This window comes from Argiope bruennichi, chromosome 10, assembly GCF_947563725.1.
Source record: "Argiope bruennichi chromosome 10, qqArgBrue1.1, whole genome shotgun sequence".
Classification (NCBI taxonomy): Eukaryota; Metazoa; Arthropoda; class Arachnida; order Araneae; family Araneidae; genus Argiope; species Argiope bruennichi.
This window is the reverse complement of record NC_079160.1, coordinates 59,088,174-59,108,668: the sequence shown is the minus strand read 5'-3', so window position 1 is coordinate 59,108,668 and position 20,495 is coordinate 59,088,174.

The following is a 20,495-nucleotide window of genomic DNA, read 5'->3' as shown; positions in this document are numbered from 1 at the left end:
GTCTTTGACCATTCAGAAGCTCTCGAAGTACGAGTCTTTGTGGCTAGATCGGCAGGGTGTGTCAATGTATTTTGCTGGTCTTCTGTTCGAATCTCGAGATCGACAAATAATTTATAATTTTTCTTTTTTTTAAATAAATTTTATCTTTATATCTCCATTATTCATAGAGTTACTATGAATCATTCCAAATCATATATTTCAAAACAATATTATAAATTTAAAATATTTCTATATTTTATCGGAATTTTAAGAGTCAAGATCGCGCACATGCGCAAAATCTATTAATATTCTTAGCATTGTGCTTTTAAAACCAGATTTACACAATACTTAAAACTTATTACCGAGTCGGAATGAGAGTCTTTGACCATTCAGAAGCTCTCGAGGTTACAGTCTTCTTGGCTAGATCGGCAGGGTGTGTCATTGTATTTTGCTGGTCTTCTGTTCGAATCTCGAGATCGACAAAGATTTTATAATTTTTCTTTTTTTTAAATAAATTTTATCTTTATTTCTCCATTATTCATAGAATTACTATGAATCATTCCAAATCATATATTTCAAAACAATATCATAAATTTAAAATATTTCTATATTTTATCGGAATTTTAAGAGCCAAGTTCGCGCAAATGCGCAGAATCTATTAATATTCTTAGCATTGTGCTTTTAAAACCAGATTTACACAATACTTAAAACTTATTGCTGAGTCGTAATGAGAATCCTTGACCCTTCAGAAGCTCTCGAGGTACGAGTCTTGGTGGCTAGATCGGCAGGGTGTGTCGTTGTATTTTGCTGGTCTTCTGTTTGAATCTCGAGATCGACAAATAATTTATAATTTTTCTTTTTTTTAAATAAATTTTATCTTTATTTCTCCATTATTCATAGAATTACTATGAATCATTCCAAATCATATATTTAAAAACCATATTTTAAATTGAAAATATTTCTATATTTTATCGGAATTTTAAGAGTCAAGTTCGCGCACATGCGCAGAATCTATTATTATTCTTAGCATTGTGCTTTTAAAACAAGATTTACACAATACTTAAAACTTATTGAACAGTCTTAATAAGAATCTTTGACCCTTCAGAAGCTCTCGGCGTACGAGTCCTTGTGGCTAGATCGGCAGGGTGTGTCATTGTATTTTGCTGGTCTTCTGTTCGAATCTCGAGATCGACAAATAATTTATAATTTTTTTTTATAATAAATTTTATCTTTATTTCTCCATTATTACAGTTACTATGAATCATTAAAAATCATATATTTCAAAACAATATTATAAATTTAAAATATTTCTATATTTTATTGGAATTTTAAGAGTCAAGTTCCCGCACATGCGCAGAATCTGTTAATATTCTTAGCATTGTGCTTTTAAAACCAGATTTACACGATACTTAAAACTTATTGCCGAGTCGGAATGAGAGTCTTTGACAAATCAGAAGCTCTCAATACACGAGACTTGGTGGCTAGATCGGCAGGGTGTGTCATTGTATTTTGCTGGTTTTCTGTTCGAATCTCGAGATCGAAATATAATTTATAAATTTTCTTTTTTTAAATAAATTTTATCTTTATTTCTCCATTATTCATAGAGTTACTATGAATCATTCAGAATCATATATTTCAAAACAATATTATAAATTTAAAATATTTCTATATTTTATCGGAATTTTAAGAGTCAAGATCGCGCACATGCGCAAAATATATTAATATTCTTAGCATTGTGCTTTTAAAACCAGATTTACACGATACTTAAAACTTATTGCCGAGTCGGAATGAGAGTCTTTGACCATTCAGAAGCTCTCAATACACGAGTCTTGGTGGCTAGATCGGCAGGGTGTGTCATTGTATTTTGCTGGTTTTCTGTTCGAATCTCGAGATCGACAAATAATTTATAATTTTTCTCTTTTTTAATAAATTTTATCTTTATTTATCCATTATTCATAGAATTACTATGAATCATTCCAAATCATATATTTCAAAACAATATCATAAATTTAAAATATTTCTATATTTTATAGGAATTTTATTCGTCAAGTTCCTGCACATGCGCAGAATCTATTAATATTCTTAGCATTGTGCTTTAAAAACCAGATTTACCCAATACTTAAAACTTGTTGCCGAGTCATAATAAGAGTCTTTGACCATTCAGAAGCTCTCGAGGCACGAGTCTTTGTGGCTAGATCGGCAGGGTGTGTCAATGTATTTTGCTGTTCTTCTGTTCGAATCTCGAGATCGACAAATAATTTATAATTTTTCTTTTTTTTAAATAAATTTTATCTTTATATCTCCATTATTCATAGAGTTACTATGAATCATTCCAAATCATATATTTCAAAACAATATTATAAATTTAAAATATTTCTATATTTTATCGGAATTTTAAGAGTCAAGATCGCGCACATGCGCAAAATCTATTAATATTCTTAGCATTGTGCTTTTAAAACCAGATTTACAAAATAAGTAAAACTTATTGCCGAGTCGTAATAAGAGTCTTTGACCATTCAGAAGCTCTCGAGGTACGAGTCTTGGTGGCTAGATCGGCAGGGTGTGTCATTGTATTTTGCTGGTTTTCTGTTCGAATCTCGAGATCGAAATATAATTTATAAATTTTCTTTTTTTTAAATAAATGTTATCTTAATTTCTCCATTATTCATAGAGTTACTATGAATCATTCCAAATCATATATTTCAAAACAATATTATAAATTTAAAATATTTCTATATTTTATCGGAATTTTAATAGTCAAGTTCCTGCACATGCGCAGAATCTATTAATATTCTTAGCATTGTGCTTTTAAAACCAGATTTACACAATACTTAAAACTTATTGCCGAGTCTTAATGAGAATCCTTGACCCTTCAGAAGCTCTCGAGGTACGAGTCTTTGTGGCTAGATCGGCAGGGTGTGTCAATGTATTTTGCTGGTCTTCTCTTCGAATATCGAGATCGACAAAGATTTTATAATTTTTCTTTTTTTTAAATAAATTTTATCTTTATTTCTCCATTATTCATAGAGTTACTATGAATCATTCCAAATCATATATTTCAAAACAATATCATAAATTTAAAATATTTCTATATTTTATCGGAATTTTATTAGTCAAGTTCGCGCACATGCGCAGAATCTATTATTATTCTTAGCATTGTGCTTTTAAAACCAGATTTACACAATACTTAAAACTTATTGCTCAGTCTTAATAAGAATCTTTGACCCTTCAGAAGCTCTCGACGTACGAGTCCTTGTGGCTAGATCGGCAGGGTGTGTCATTGTATTTTGCTGGTCTTCTCTTCGAATCTCGACATCGACAAATAATTTATAATTTTTCTTTTTTTTAAATAAATTTTATCTTTATTTCTCCATTATTCATAGAGTTACTACGAATCATTCCAAATCATATATTTCAAAACAATATTATAAATTTAAAATATTTCTATATTTCATCGGAATTTTAAGAGTCAAGTTCCCGCACATGCGCAGAATCTATTAATATTCTTAGCATTGTGCTTTTAAAACCAGATTTACACAATAATTAAAACTTATTGCCGAGTCGTAATAAGAGTCTTTGACCATTCAGAAGCTCTCGAGGTACGAGTCTTGGTGGCTAGATCGGCAGGGTGTGTCATTGTATTTTGCTGGTGTTCTGTTCGAATCTCGAGATCGACAAATAATTTATAATTTTTCTTTTTTTTAAATAAATTTTATCTTTATTTCTCCATTATTCATAAAGTTACTATGAATCATTCTAAATCATATATTTCAAAACAATATTATAAATTTAAAATATTTCTATATTTTATCGGAATTTTAAGAGTCAATTTCCCGCACATGCGCAGAATCTATTAATATTCTTAGCATTGTACTTTTAAAACAAGATTTACACAATACTTAAAACTTATTGCCGAGTCGTAATGAGAATCTTTGACCCTTCAGAAGCTCTCGAGGTACGAATCTTGCTGGCTAGATCGGCAGGGTGTGTCATTGTATTTTGCTGGTCTTCTGTTCGAATCTCGAGATCGACAAATAATTTATAATTTTTCTTTTTTTTAAATAAATTTTATCTTTATTTCTCCATTATTCATAGAGTTACTATGAATCATTCCAAATCATATATTTCAAAACAATATTATAAATTTAAAATATTTCTATATTTTATCGGAATTTTAAGAGTCAAGATCGCGCACATGCGCAAAATATATTAATATTCTTAGCATTGTGCTTTTAAAACCAGATTTACACGATACTTAAAACTTATTGCCGAGTCGGAATGAGAGTCTTTGACCATTCAGAAGCTCTCAATACACGAGTCTTGGTGGCTAGATCGGCAGGGTGTGTCATTGTATTTTGCTGGTTTTCTGTTCGAATCTCGAGATCGACAAATAATTTATAATTTTTCTTTTTTTTAATAAATTTTATCTTTATTTATCCATTATTCATAGAATTACTATGAATCATTCCAAATCATATATTTCAAAACAATATCATAAATTTAAAATATTTCTATATTTTATAGGAATTTTATTAGTCATGTTCCTGCACATGCGCAGAATCTATTAATATTCTTAGCATTGTGCTTTTAAAACCAGATTTACCCAATACTTAAAACTTGTTGCCGAGTCATAATAAGAGTCTTTGACCATTCAGAAGCTCTCGAGGCACGAGTCTTTGTGGCTAGATCGGCAGGGTGTGTCAATGTATTTTGCTGGTCTTCTGTTCGAATCTCGAGATCGACAAATAATTTATAATTTTTCTTTTTTTTAAATAAATTTTATCTTTATTTCTCCATTATTCATAGAGTTACTATGAATCATTCCAAATCATATATTTCAAAACAATATTATAAATTTAAAATATTTCTATATTTTATCGGAATTTTAAGAGTCAAGATCGCGCACATGCGCAAAATCTATTAATATTCTTAGCATTGTGCTTTTAAAACCAGATTTACAAAATAAGTAAAACTTATTGCCGAGTCGTAATAAGAGTCTTTGACCATTCAGAAGCTCTCGAGGTACGAGTCTTGGTGGCTAGATCGGCAGGGTGTGTCATTGTATTTTGCTGGTTTTCTGTTCGAATCTCGAGATCGAAATATAATTTATAAATTTTCTTTTTTTTAAATAAATGTTATCTTAATTTCTCCATTATTCATAGAGTTACTATGAATCATTCCAAATCATATATTTCAAAACAATATTATAAATTTAAAATATTTCTATATTTTATCGGAATTTTAAGAGTCAAGTTCCCGCACATGCGCAGAATCTATTAATATTCTTAGCATTGTGCTTTTAAAACCAGATTTACACAATACTTAAAACTTATTGCCGAGTCGTAATGAGAATCTTTGACCCTTCAGAAGCTCTCGAGGTACGCGTCTTGGTGGCTAGATCGGCAGTGTGTGTCATTGTATTTTGCTGGTCTTCTGTTCGAATCTCGAGATCGACAAATAATTTATAATTTTTCTTTTTTTTAATAAATTTTAACTTTATTTATCCATTATTCATAGAATTACTATGAATCATTCCAAATCATATATTTCAAAACAATATCATAAATTTAAAATATTTCTATATTTTATAGGAATTTTAATAGTCAAGTTCCTGCACATGCGCAGAATCTATTAATATTCTTAGCATTGTGCTTTTAAAACCAGATTTACACAATACTTAAAACTTATTGCCGAGTCTTAATGAGAATCCTTGACCCTTCAGAAGCTCTCGAGGTACTAGTCTTTGTGGCTAGATCGGCAGGGTGTGTCAATGTATTTTGCTGGTCTTCTGTTCGAATATCGAGATCGACAAAGATTTTATAATTTTTCTTTTTTTTAAATAAATTTTATCTTTATTTCTCCATTATTCATAGAGTTACTATGAATCATTCCAAATCATATATTTCAAAACAATATCATAAATTTAAAATATTTCCATATTTTATCGGAATTTTATTAGTCAAGTTCGCGCACATGCGCAGAATCTATTATTATTCTTAGCATTGTGCTTTTAAAACCAGATTTACACAATAATTAAAACTTATTGCTCAGTCTTAATAAGAGTCTTTGACCATTCAGAAGCTCTCGAAGTACGAGTCTTGGTGGTTAGATCGGCAGGGTGTGTCATTGTATTTTGCTGGTGTTCTGTTCGAATCTCGAGATCGACAAATAATTTATAATTTTTCTTTTTTTTAAATAAATTTTATCTTTATTTCTCCATTATTCATAAAGTTACTATGAATCATTCTAAATCATATATTTCAAAACAATATTATAAATTTAAAATATTTCTATATTTTATCGGAATTTTAAGAGTCAATTTCCCGCACATGCGCAGAATCTATTAATATTCTTAGCATTGTACTTTTAAAACAAGATTTACACAATACTTAAAACCTATTGCCGAGTCGTAATAAGAGTCTTTGACCATTCAGAAGCTCTCGAGGTACGAGTATTGGTGGCTAGATCGGCAGGGTGTGTCATTGTATTTTGCTGGTGTTCTGTTCGAATCTCGAGATCGACAAATAATTTATAATTTTTCTTTTTTTTAAATAAATTTTATCTTTATTTCTCCATTATTCATAAAGTTACTATGAATCATTCTAAATCATATATTTCAAAACAATATTATAAATTTAAAATATTTCTATATTTTATCGGAATTTTAAGAGTCAATTTCCCGCACATGCGCAGAATCTATTAATATTCTTAGCATTGTACTTTTAAAACAAGATTTACACAATACTTAAAACTTATTGCCGAGTCGTAATAAGAGTCTTTGACCATTCAGAAGCTCTCGAGGTACGAGTATTGGTGGCTAGATCGGCAGGGTGTGTCATTGTATTTTGCTGGTCTGCTTTTCGAATCTCGAGATCGACAAAGATTTTTAAATTTTTCTTATTTTTAAATAAATTTTATCTTTATTTCTCCATTATTCATAGAGTTACTATGAATCATTCGAAATCATATATTTCAAAACAATATTATAAATTTAAAATATTTCTATATTTTATCGGAATTTTAAGAGGAAATTTCCCGCACATGCGCAGAATCTATTAATATTCTTAGCATTGTACTTTTAAAACAAGATTTACACAATACTTAAAACTTATTGCCGAGTCGTAATGAGAATCTTTGACCCTTCAGAAGCTCTCGAGGTACGAATCTTGCTGGCTAGATCGGCAGGGTGTGTCATTGTATTTTGCTGGTCATCTGTTCGAATCTCGAGATCGACAAATAATTTATAATTTTTCTTTTTTTTAAATAAATTTTATCTTTATTTCTCCATTATTCATAGAGTTACTATGAATCATTCCAAATCATATATTTCAAAACAATATTATAAATTTAAAATATTTCTATATTTTATCGGAATTTTAAGAGTCAAGATCGCGCACATGCGCAAAATCTATTAATATTCTTAGCATTGTGCTTTTAAAACCAGATTTACACGATACTTAAAACTTATTGCCGAGTCGGAATGAGAGTCTTTGACCATTCAGAAGCTCTCAATACACGAGTCTTGGTGGCTAGATCGGCAGGGTGTGTCATTGTATTTTGCTGGTTTTCTGTTCGAATCTCGAGATCGACAAATAATTTATAATTTTTCTTTTTTTTAATAAATTTTATCTTTATTTATCCATTATTCATAGAATTACTATGAATCATTCCAAATCATATATTTCAAAACAATATTATAAATTTAAAATATTTCTATATTTTATCGGAATTTTAAGAGTCAAGTTCCCGCACATGCGCAGAATCTATTAATATTCTTAGCATTGTGCTTTTAAAACCAGATTTACACAATACTTAAAACTTATTGCCGAGTCGTAATGAGAATCTTTGACCCTTCAGAAGCTCTCGAGGTACGCGTCTTGGTGGCTAGATCGGCAGTGTGTGTCATTGTATTTTGCTGGTCTTCTGTTCGAATCTCGAGATCGACAAATAATTTATAATTTTTCTTTTTTTTAATAAATTTTAACTTTATTTATCCATTATTCATAGAATTACTATGAATCATTCCAAATCATATATTTCAAAACAATATCATAAATTTAAAATATTTCTATATTTTATAGGAATTTTAATAGTCAAGTTCCTGCACATGCGCAGAATCTATTAATATTCTTAGCATTGTGCTTTTAAAACCAGATTTACACAATACTTAAAACTTATTGCCGAGTCTTAATGAGAATCCTTGACCCTTCAGAAGCTCTCGAGGTACGAGTCTTTGTGGCTAGATCGGCAGGGTGTGTCAATGTATTTTGCTGGTCTTCTGTTCGAATATCGAGATCGACAAAGATTTTATAATTTTTCTTTTTTTTAAATAAATTTTATCTTTATTTCTCCATTATTCATAGAGTTACTGTGAATCATTCCAAATCATATATTTCAAAACAATAGCATAAATTTAAAATATTTCTATATTTCATCGGAATTTTAAGAGTCAAGTTCCCGCACATGCGCAGAATCTATTAATATTCTTAGCATTGTGCTTTTAAAACCAGATTTACACAATAATTAAAACTTATTGCCGAGTCGTAATAAGAGTCTTTGACCATTCAGAAGCTCTCGAGGTACGAGTCTTGGTGGCTAGATCGGCAGGGTGTGTCATTGTATTTTGCTGGTGTTCTGTTCGAATCTCGAGATCGACAAATAATTTATAATTTTTCTTTTTTTTAAATAAATTTTATCTTTATTTCTCCATTATTCATAAAGTTACTATGAATCATTCTAAATCATATATTTCAAAACAATATTATAAATTTAAAATATTTCTATATTTTATCGGAATTTTAAGAGTCAATTTCCCGCACATGCGCAGAATCTCTTAATATTCTTAGCATTGTACTTTTAAAACAAGATTTACACAATACTTAAAACTTATTGCCGAGTCGTAATAAGAGTCTTTGACCATTCAGAAGCTCTCGAGGTACGAGTATTGGTGGCTAGATCGGCAGGGTGTGTCATTGTATTTTGCTGGTCTTCTTTTCGAATCTCGAGATCGACAAAGATTTTATAATTTTTCTTATTTTTAAATAAATTTTATCTTTATTTCTCCATTATTCATAGAGTTACTATGAATCATTCGAAATCATATATTTCAAAACAATATTATAAATTTAAAATATTTCTATATTTTATCGGAATTTTAAGAGGCAATTTCCCGCACATGCGCAGAATCTATTAATATTCTTAGCATTGTACTTTTAAAACAAGATTTACACAATACTTAAAACTTATTGCCGAGTCGTAATGAGAATCTTTGACCCTTCAGAAGCTCTCGAGGTACGAATCTTGCTGGCTAGATCGGCAGGGTGTGTCATTGTATTTTGCTGGTCTTCTGTTCGAATCTCGAGATCGACAAATAATTTATAATTTTTCTTTTTTTTAAATAAATTTTATCTTTATTTCTCCATTATTCATAGAGTTACTATGAATCATTCGAAATCATATATTTCAAAACAATATTATAAATTTAAAATATTTCTATATTTTATCGGAATTTTAAGAGGCAATTTCCCGCACATGCGCAGAATCTATTAATATTCTTAGCATTGTGCTTTTAAAACCAGATTTACACAATACTTAAAACTTATTGCCGAGTCGTAATGAGAGTCTTTGACCATTCAGAAGCTCTCAATACACGAGTCTTGGTGGCTAGATCGGCAGGGTGTGTCATTGTATTTTGCTGGTTTTCTGTTCGAATCTCGAGATCGAAATATAATTTATAAATTTTCCTTTTTAAAAAAATTTTTATCTTTATTTCTAAATTATTCATAGAGTTACAATGAATCATTCCAAATCATATATTTCAAAACAATATTATAAATTTAAAATATTTCTATATTTTATCGGAATTTTAGGAGTCAAGTTCCCGCACATGCGCAGAATCTATTAATATTCTTAGCATTGTGCTTTTAAAACCAGATTTACACAATACTTAAAACTTATTGCCGAGTCGTAATGAGAATCTTGGACCCTTCAAAAGCTCTCGAGGTACGAGTCCTTGTGGCTAGATCGGCGGGGTGTGTCATTGTATTTTGCTGGTCTTCTGTTCGAATATCGAGATCGACAAAGATTTTATAATTTTTCTTTTTTTTAAATAAATTTTATCTTTATTTCTCCATTATTCATAGAGTTACTATGAATCATTCCAAATCATATATTTCAAAACAATATCATAAATTTAAAATATTTCTATATTTTATCGGAATTTTATTAGTCAAGTTCGCGCACATGCGCAGAATCTATTATTATTCTTAGCATTGTGCTTTTAAAACCAGATTTACACAATACTTAAAACTTATTGCCCAGTCTTAATTAGAATCCTTGACCCTTCAGAAGCTCTCGACGTACGAGTCCTTGTGGCTAGATCGGCAGGGTGTGTCATTGTATTTTGCGGGTCTTCTCTTCGAATCTCGACATCGACAAATAATTTATAATTTTTCTTTTTTTTTAAATAAATTTTATCTTTATTTCTCCATTATTCATAGAGTTACTATGAATCATTCCAAATCATATATTTCAAAACAATATTATAAATTTAAAATGATTCTATATTTTATCGGAATTTTAAGAGTCATGTTCCCGCACATGCGCAGAATCTATTAATATTCTTAGCATTGTGCTTTTAAAACCAGATTTACACGATACTTAAAACTAATTGCCGAGTCGTAATAAGAGTCTTTGACCATTCAGAAGCTCCCAATGCACGAGTCTTGGTGGCTAGATCGGCAGGGTGTGCCATAGTATTTTGCTGGTTTTCTGTTCGAATCTCGAGATCGAAATATAATTTATAAATTTTCTTTTTTTAAAATAAATTTTATCTTTATTTCTCCATTATTCATAGAGTTACTATGAATCATTTAAAATCATATATTTCAAAACAATATTATAAATTTAAAATATTTCTATATTTTATCGGAATTTTAGGAGTCAAGTTCCCGCACATGCGCAAAATCTATTATTATTCTTAGCATTGTGCTTTTAAAACCAGATTTACACAATACTTAAAACTTATTGCCCAGTCTTAATAAGAATCTTTGACCCTTCAGAAGCTCTCGACGTACGAGTCCTTGTGGCTAGATCGGCAGGGTGTGTCATTGTATTTTGCTGGTCTTCTCTTCGAATCTCGACATCGACAAATAATTTATAATTTTTCTTTTTTTTAAATAAATTTTATCTTTATTTCTCCATTATTCATAGAGTTACTATGAATCATTCCAAATCATATATTTCAAAACAATATTATAAATTTAAAATATTTCTATATTTTATCGGAATTTTATTAGTCAAGTTCCCGCACAGGCGCAGAATCTATTAATATTCTTAGCATTGTGCTTTTAAAACCAGATTTACACAATACTTAAAACTTATTGCCGAGTCGTAATGAGAATCTTTGACCATTCAGAAGCTCTCGATATACTAGTCTTGGTGGCTAGATCGGCAGGGTGTGTCATTTTATTTTGCTTTTCTTCTGTTCGAATCTCGAGATCGACAAAGATTTTATAATTTTTCTTTTTTTTAAATGAATTTTATCTTTATTTCTCCATTATTCATAGAGTTACTATGAATCATTCCAAATCATATATTTCAAAACAATATTATAAATTTAAAATATTTCTATATTTTATCGGAATTTTAAGAGGCAATTTCCCGCACATGCGCAGAATCTATTAATATTCTTAGCATTGTACTTTTAAAACAAGATTTACACAATACTTAAAACTTATTGCCGAGTCGTAATGAGAATCTTTGACCCTTCAGAAGCTCTCGAGGTACGAGTCTTGCTGGCTAGATCGGCAGGGTGTGTCATTGTATTTTGCTGGTCTTCTGTTCGAATCTCGAGATCGACAAATAATTTATAATTTTTCTTTTTTTTAAATAAATTTTATCTTTATTTCTCCATTATTCATAGAGTTACTATGAATCATTCCAAATCATATATTTCAAAACAATATTATAAATTTAAAATATTTCTATATTTTATCGGAATTTTAAGAGTCAAGTTCCCGCACATGCGCAGAATCTATTAATATTCTTAGCATTGTGCTTTTAAAACCAGATTTACACAATACTTAAAACTTATTGCCGAGTCGTAATGAGAGTCTTTGACCATTCAGAAGCTCTCAATACACGAGTCTTGGTGGCTAGATCGGCAGGGTGTGTCATTGTATTTTGCTGGTTTTCTGTTCGAATCTCGAGATCGAAATATAATTTATAAATTTTCTTTTTTAAAAAAATTTTTATCTTTATTTCTAAATTATTCATAGAGTTAAAATGAATCATTCCAAATCATATATTTCAAAACAATATTATAAATTTAAAATATTTCTATATTTTATCGGAATTTTAGGAGTCAAGTTCCCGCACATGCGCAGAATCTATTAATATTCTTAGCATTGTGCTTTTAAAACCAGATTTACACAATACTTAAAACTTATTGCCGAGTCGTAATGAGAATCTTGGACCCTTCAGAAGCTCTCGACGTACGAGTCCTTGTGGTTAGATCGGCAGGGTGTGTCATTGTATTTTGCTGGTCTTCTCTTCGAATCTCGACATCGACAAATAATTTATAATTTTTCTTTTTTTTTAAATAAATTTTATCTTTATTTCTCCATTATTCATAGAGTTACTATGAATCATTCCAAATCATATATTTCAAAACAATATTATAAATTTAAAATATTTCTATATTTTATCGGAATTTTAAGAGTCATGTTCCCGCACATGCGCAGAATCTATTAATAATTTTAGCATTGTGCTTTTAAAACCAGATTTACACGATACTTAAAACTAATTGCCGAGTCGTAATAAGAGTCTTTGACCATTCAGAAGCTCCCAATGCACGAGTCTTGGTGGCTAGATCGGCAGGGTGTGCCATTGTATTTTGCTGGTTTTCTGTTCGAATCTCGAGATCGAAATATAATTTATAAATTTTCTTTTTTTTAAATAAATTTTATCTTTATTTCTCCATTATTCATAGAGTTACTATGAATCATTAAAAATCATATATTTCAAAACAATATTATAAATTTAAAATATTTCTATATTTTATCGGAATTTTAAGAGTCAAGTTCCCGCACATGCGCAGAATCTATTAATATTCTTAGCATTGTGCTTTAAAAACCAGATTTACACAATACTTAAAACTGATTGCCGAGTCGTAATGAGAATCATTGACCCTTCAGAAGCTCTGGAGGTACGAGTCTTGGTGGCTAGATCGGCAGGGTGTGTCATTGTATTTTGCTGGTCTTCTGTTCGAATCTCGAGATCGACAAAGATTTTATAATTTTTCTTTTTTTTAAATAAATTTTATCTTTATTTCTCCATTATTCATAGAGTTACTATGAATCATTCCAAATCATATATTTCAAAACAATATTATAAATTTAAAATATTTCTATATTTTATCGGAATTTTATTAGTCAAGTTCGCGCACATGCGCAGAATCTATTATTATTCTTAGCATTGTGCTTTTAAAACCAGATTTACACAATACTTAAAACTTATTGCCCAGTGTTAATAAGAATCTTTGACCCTTCAGAAGCTCTCGACGTACGAGTCCTTGTGGCTAGATCGGCGGGGTGTGTCATTGTATTTTGCTGGTCTTCTGTTCGAATATCGAGATCGACAAAGATTTTATAATTTTTCTTTTTTTTAAATAAATTTTATCTTTATTTCTCCATTATTCATAGAGTTACTATGAATCATTCCAAATCATATATTTCAAAACAATATCATAAATTTAAAATATTTCTATATTTTATCGGAATTTTATTAGTCAAGTTCGCGCACATGCGCAGAATCTATTATTATTCTTAGCATTGTGCTTTTAAAACCAGATTTACACAATACTTAAAACTTATTGCCCAGTCTTAATAAGAATCTTTGACCCTTCAGAAGCTCTCGACGTACGAGTCCTTGTGGCTAGATCGGCAGGGTGTGTCATTGTATTTTGCTGGTCTTCTCTTCGAATCTCGACATCGACAAATAATTTATAATTTTTCTTTTTTTTTTAAATTAATTTTATCTTTATTTCTCCATTATTCATAGAGTTACTACGAATCATTCCAAATCATATATTTCAAAACAATATTATAAATTTAAAATATTTCTATATTTCATCGGAATTTTAAGAGTCATGTCCCGCACATGCGCAGAATCTATTAATATTCTTAGCATTGTGCTTTTAAAACCAGATTTACACGATACTTAAAACTAATTGCCGAGTCGTAATAAGAGTCTTTGACCATTCAGAAGCTCCCAATGCACGAGTCTTGGTGGCTAGATCGGCAGGGTGTGCCATTGTATTTTGCTGGTTTTCTGTTCGAATCTCGAGATCGAAATATAATTTATAAATTTTCTTTTTTTAAATAAATTTTATCTTTATTTCTCCATTATTCATAGAGTTAATATGAATCATTAAAAATCATATATTTCAAAACAATATTATAAATTTAAAATATTTCTATATTTTATCGGAATTTTAGGAGTCAAGTTCCCGCACATGCGCAGAATCTATTATTATTCTTAGCATTGTGCTTTTAAAACCAAATTTACACAATACTTAAAACTTATTGCCCAGTCTTAATAAGAATCTTTGACCCTTCAGAAGCTCTCGACGTACGAGTCCTTGTGGCTAGATCGGCAGGGTGTGTCATTGTATTTTGCTGGTCTTCTCTTCGAATCTCGACATCGACAAATAATTTATAATTTTTCTTTTTTTTTAAAATAAATTTTATCTTTATTTCTCCATTATTCATAGAGTTACTACGAATCATTCCAAATCATATATTTCAAAACAATATTATAAATTTAAAATATTTCTATATTTCATCGGAATTTTAAGAGTCATGTTCCCGCACATGCGCAGAATCTATTAATATTCTTAGCATTGTGCTTTTAAAACCAGATTTACACGATACTTAAAACTTATTGCCGAGTCGTAATGAGAGTCTTTGACCATTCAGAAGCTCTCGAGGTACGAGTCCTTGTGGCTAGATCGGCGGGGTGTGTCATTGTATTTTGCTGGTCTTCTGTTCGAATATCGAGATCGACAAAGATTTTATAATTTTTCTTTTTTTTAAATAAATTTTATCTTTATTTCTCCATTATTCATAGAGTTACTATGAATCATTCCAAATCATATATTTCAAAACAATATCATAAATTTAAAATATTTCTATATTTTATCGGAATTTTATTAGTCAAGTTCGCGCACATGCGCAGAATCTATTATTATTCTTAGCATTGTGCTTTTAAAACCAGATTTACACAATACTTAAAACTTATTGCCCAGTCTTAATAAGAATCTTTGACCCTTCAGAAGCTCTCGACGTACGAGTCCTTGTGGCTAGATCGGCAGGGTGTATCATTGTATTTTGCTGGTCTTCTCTTCGAATCTCGACATCGACAAATAATTTATAATTTTTCTTTTTTTTTAAATAAATTTTATCTTTATTTCTCCATTATTCATAGAGTTACTATGAATCATTCCAAATCATATATTTCAAAACAATATTATAAATTTAAAATATTTCTATATTTTATCGGAATTTTAAGAGTCATGTTCCCGCACATGCGCAGAATTTATTAATATTCTTAGCATTGTGCTTTTAAAACCAGATTTACACGATACTTAAAACTAATTGCCGAGTCGTAATAAGAGTCTTTGACCATTCAGAAGCTCCCAATGCACGAGTCTTGGTGGCTAGATCGGCAGGGTGTGCCATTGTATTTTGCTGGTTTTCTGTTCGAATCTCGAGATCGAAATATAATTTATAAATTTTCTTTTTTTTAAATAAATTTTATCTTTATTTCTCCATTATTCATAGAGTTACTATGAATCATTAAAAATCATATATTTCAAAACAATATTATAAATTTAAAATATTTCTATATTTTATCGGAATTTTAAGAGTCAAGTTCCCGCACATGCGCAGAATCTATTAATATTCTTAGCATTGTGCTTTAAAAACCAGATTTACACAATACTTAAAACTGATTGCCGAGTCGTAATGAGAATCATTGACCCTTCAGAAGCTCTGGAGGTACGAGTCTTGGTGGCTAGATCGGCAGGGTGTGTCATTGTATTTTGCTGGTCTTCTGTTCGAATCTCGAGATCGACAAAGATTTTATAATTTTTCTTTTTTTTAAATAAATTTTATCTTTATTTCTCCATTATTCATAGAGTTACTATGAATCATTCCAAATCATATATTTCAAAACAATATCATAAATTTAAAATATTTCTATATTTTATCGGAATTTTATTAGTCAAGTTCGCGCACATGCGCAGAATCTATTATTATTCTTAGCATTGTGCTTTTAAAACCAGATTTACACAATACTTAAAACTTATTGCCCAGTCTTAATAAGAATCTTTGACCCTTCAGAAGCTCTCGACGTACGAGTCCTTGTGGCTAGATCGGCAGGGTGTGTCATTGTATTTTGCTGGTCTTCTCTTCGAATCTCGACATCGACAAATAATTTATAATTTTTCTTTTTTTTTTTAAATAAATTTTATCTTTATTTCTCCATTATTCATAGAGTTACTACGAATCATTCCAAATCATATATTTCAAAACAATATTATAAATTTAAAATATTTCTATATTTCATCGGAATTTTAAGAGTCATGTTCCCGCACATGCGCAGAATCTATTAATATTCTTAGCATTGTGATTTAAAACCAGATTTACACGATACTTAAAACTTATTGCCGAGTCGTAATGAGAGTCTTTGACCATTCAGAAGCTCCCAATGCACGAGTCTTGGTGGCTAGATCGGCAGGGTGTGCCATTGTATTTTGCTGGTTTTCTGTTCGAATCTCGAGATCGAAATATAATTTATAAATTTTCTTTTTTTTAAATAAATTTTATCTTTATTTCTCCATTATTCATAGAGTTACTATGAATCATTAAAAATCATATATTTCAAAACAATATTATAAATTTAAAATATTTCTATATTTTATCGGAATTTTATTAGTCAAGTTCCTGCACATGCGCAGAATCTATTAATATTCTTAGCATTGTGCTTTTAAAACCAGATTTACACAATACTTAAAACTTATTGCCGAGTCGTAATGAGAATCTTTGACCATTCAGAAGCTCTCGATATACTAGTCTTGGTGGCTAGATCGGCAGGGTGTGTCATTTTATTTTGCTTTTCTTCTGTTCGAATCTCGAGATCGACAAAGATTTTATAATTTTTCTTTTTTTTAAATGAATTTTATCTTTATTTCTCCATTATTCATAGAGTTACTATGAATCATTCCAAATCATATATTTCAAAACAATATTATAAATTTAAAATATTTCTATATTTTATCGGAATTTTAAGAGTCAAGTTCCCGCACATGCGCAGAATCTATTAATATTCTTAGCATTGTGCTTTTAAAACCAGATTTACACAATAATTAAAACTTATTGCCGAGTCGTAATAAGAGTCTTTGACCATTCAGAAGCTCTCGAGGTACGAGTCTTGGTGGCTAGATCGGCACGGTGTGTCATTGTATTTTGCTGGTGTTCTGTTCGAATCTCGAGATCGACAAATAATTTATAATTTTTCTTTTTTTTAAATAAATTTTATCTTTATTTCTCCATTATTCATAAAGTTACTATGAATCATTCTAAATCATATATTTCAAAACAATATTATAAATTTAAAATATTTCTATATTTTATCGGAATTTTAAGAGTCAATTTCCCGCACATGCGCAGAATCTATTAATATTCTTAGCATTGTACTTTTAAAACAAGATTTACACAATACTTAAAACTTATTGCCGTGTCGTAATAAGAGTCTTTGACCATTCAGAAGCTCTCGAGGTACGAGTATTGGTGGCTAGATCGGCAGGGTGTGTCATTGTATTTTGCTGGTCTTCTTTTCGAATCTCGAGATCGACAAAGATTTTATAATTTTTCTTATTTTTAAATAAATTTTATCTTTATTTCTCCATTATTCATAGAGTTACTATGAATCATTCGAAATCATATATTTCAAAACAATATTATAAATTTAAAATATTTCTATATTTTATCGGAATTTTAAGAGGCAATTTCCCGCACATGCGCAGAATCTATTAATATTCTTAGCATTGTACTTTTAAAACAAGATTTACACAATACTTAAAACTTATTGCCCAGTCTTAATGAGAATCTTTGACCCTTCAGAAGCTCTCGAGGTACGAGTCTTGCTGGCTAGATCGGCAGGGTGTGTCATTGTATTTTGCTGGTCTTCTGTTCGAATCTCGAGATCGACAAATAATTTATAATTTTTCTTTTTTTTTAATAAATTTTATCTTTATTTCTCCATTATTCATGGAGTTACTATGAATCATTCCAAATCATATATTTCAAAACAATATTATAAATTTAAAATATTTCTATATTTTATCGGAATTTTAAGAGTCAAGTTCCCGCACATGCGCAGAATCTATTAATATTCTTAGCATTGTGCTTTTAAAACCAGATTTACACAATACTTAAAACTTATTGCCGAGTCGTAATGAGAGTCTTTGACCATTCAGAAGCTCTCAATACACGAGTCTTGGTGGCTAGATCGGCAGGGTGTGTCATTGTATTTTGCTGGTTTTCTGTTCGAATCTCGAGATCGAAATATAATTTATAAATTTTCTTTTTTAAAAATTTTTTTATCTTTATTTCTAAATTATTCATAGAGTTACAATGAATCATTCCAAATCATATATTTCAAAACAATATTATAAATTTAAAATATTTCTATATTTTATCGGAATTTTAGGAGTCAAGTTCCCGCACATGCGCAGAATCTATTAATATTCTTAGCATTGTGCTTTTAAAACCAGATTTACACAATACTTAAAACTTATTGCCGAGTCGCAATGAGAATCTTGGACCCTTCAGAAGCTCTCGAGGTACGAGTCCTTGTGGCTAGATCGGCGGGGTGTGTCATTGTATTTTGCTGGTCTTCTGTTCGAATATCGAGATCGACAAAGATTTTATAATTTTTCTTTTTTTTAAATAAATTTTATCTTTATTTCTCCATTATTCATAGAGTTACTATGAATCATTCCAAATCATATATTTCAAAACAATATCATAAATTTAAAATATTTCTATATTTTATCGGAATTTTATTAGTCAAGTTCGCGCACATGCGCAGAATCTATTATTATTCTTAGCATTGTGCTTTTAAAACCAGATTTACACGATACTTAAAACTAATTGCCGAGTCGTAATAAGAGTCTTTGACCATTCAGAAGCTCCCAATGCACGAGTCTTGGTGGCTAGATCGGCAGGGTGTGCCATTGTATTTTGCTGGTTTTCTGTTCGAATCTCGAGATCGAAGTATAATTTATAATTTTTCTTTTTTTTTAAATAAATTTTATCTTTATTTCTCCATTATTCATAGAGTTACTATGAATCATTCCAAATCATATATTTCAAAACAATATCATAAATTTAAAATATTTCTATATTTTATCGGAATTTTAATAGTCAAGTTCGCGCACATGCGCAGAATCTATTATTATTCTTAGCATTGTGCTTTTAAAACCAGATTTACACAATACTTAAAACTTATTGCCCAGTCTTAATAAGAATCTTTGACCCTTCAGAAGCTCTCGACGTACGAGTCCTTGTGGCTAGATCGGCAGGGTGTGTCATTGTATTTTGCTGGTCTTCTCTTCGAATCTCGACATCGACAAATAATTTATAATTTTTCTTTTTTTTTAAATAAATTTTATCTTTATTTCTCCATTATTCATAGAGTTACTACGAATCTTTCCAAATCATATATTTCAAAACAATATTATAAATTTAAAATATTTCTATATTTCATCGGAATTTTAAGAGTCATTTTCCCGCACATGCGCAGAATCTATTAATATTCTTAGCATTGTGCTTTTAAAACCAGATTTACACGATACTTAAAACTTATTGCCGAGTCGTAATGAGAGTCTTTGACCATTCAGAAGCTCCCAATGCACGAGGCTTGGTGGCTAGATCGGCAGGGTGTGCCATTGTATTTTGCTGGTTTTCTGTTCGAATCTCGAGATCGAAATATAATTTATAAATTTTTCTTTTTTTTAAATAAATTTTATCTTTATTTCTCCATTATTCATAGAGTTACTATGAATCATTAAAAATCATATATTTCAAAACAATATTATAAATTTAAAATATTTCTATATTTTATCGGAATTTTATTAGTCAAGTTCCTGCACATGCGCAGAATCTATTAATATTCTTAGCATTGTGCTTTTAAAACCAGATTTACACAATACTTAAAACTTATTGCCGAGTCGTAATGAGAATCTTTGACCATTCAGAAGCTCTCGATATACTAGTCTTGGTGGCTAGATCGGCAGGGTGTGTCATTTTATTTTGCTTTTCTTCTGTTCGAATCTCGAGATCGACAGAGATTTTATAATTTTTCTTTTTTTTAAATGAATTTTATCTTTATTTCTCCATTATTCATAGAGTTACTATGAATCATTCCAAATCATGTATTTCAAAACAATA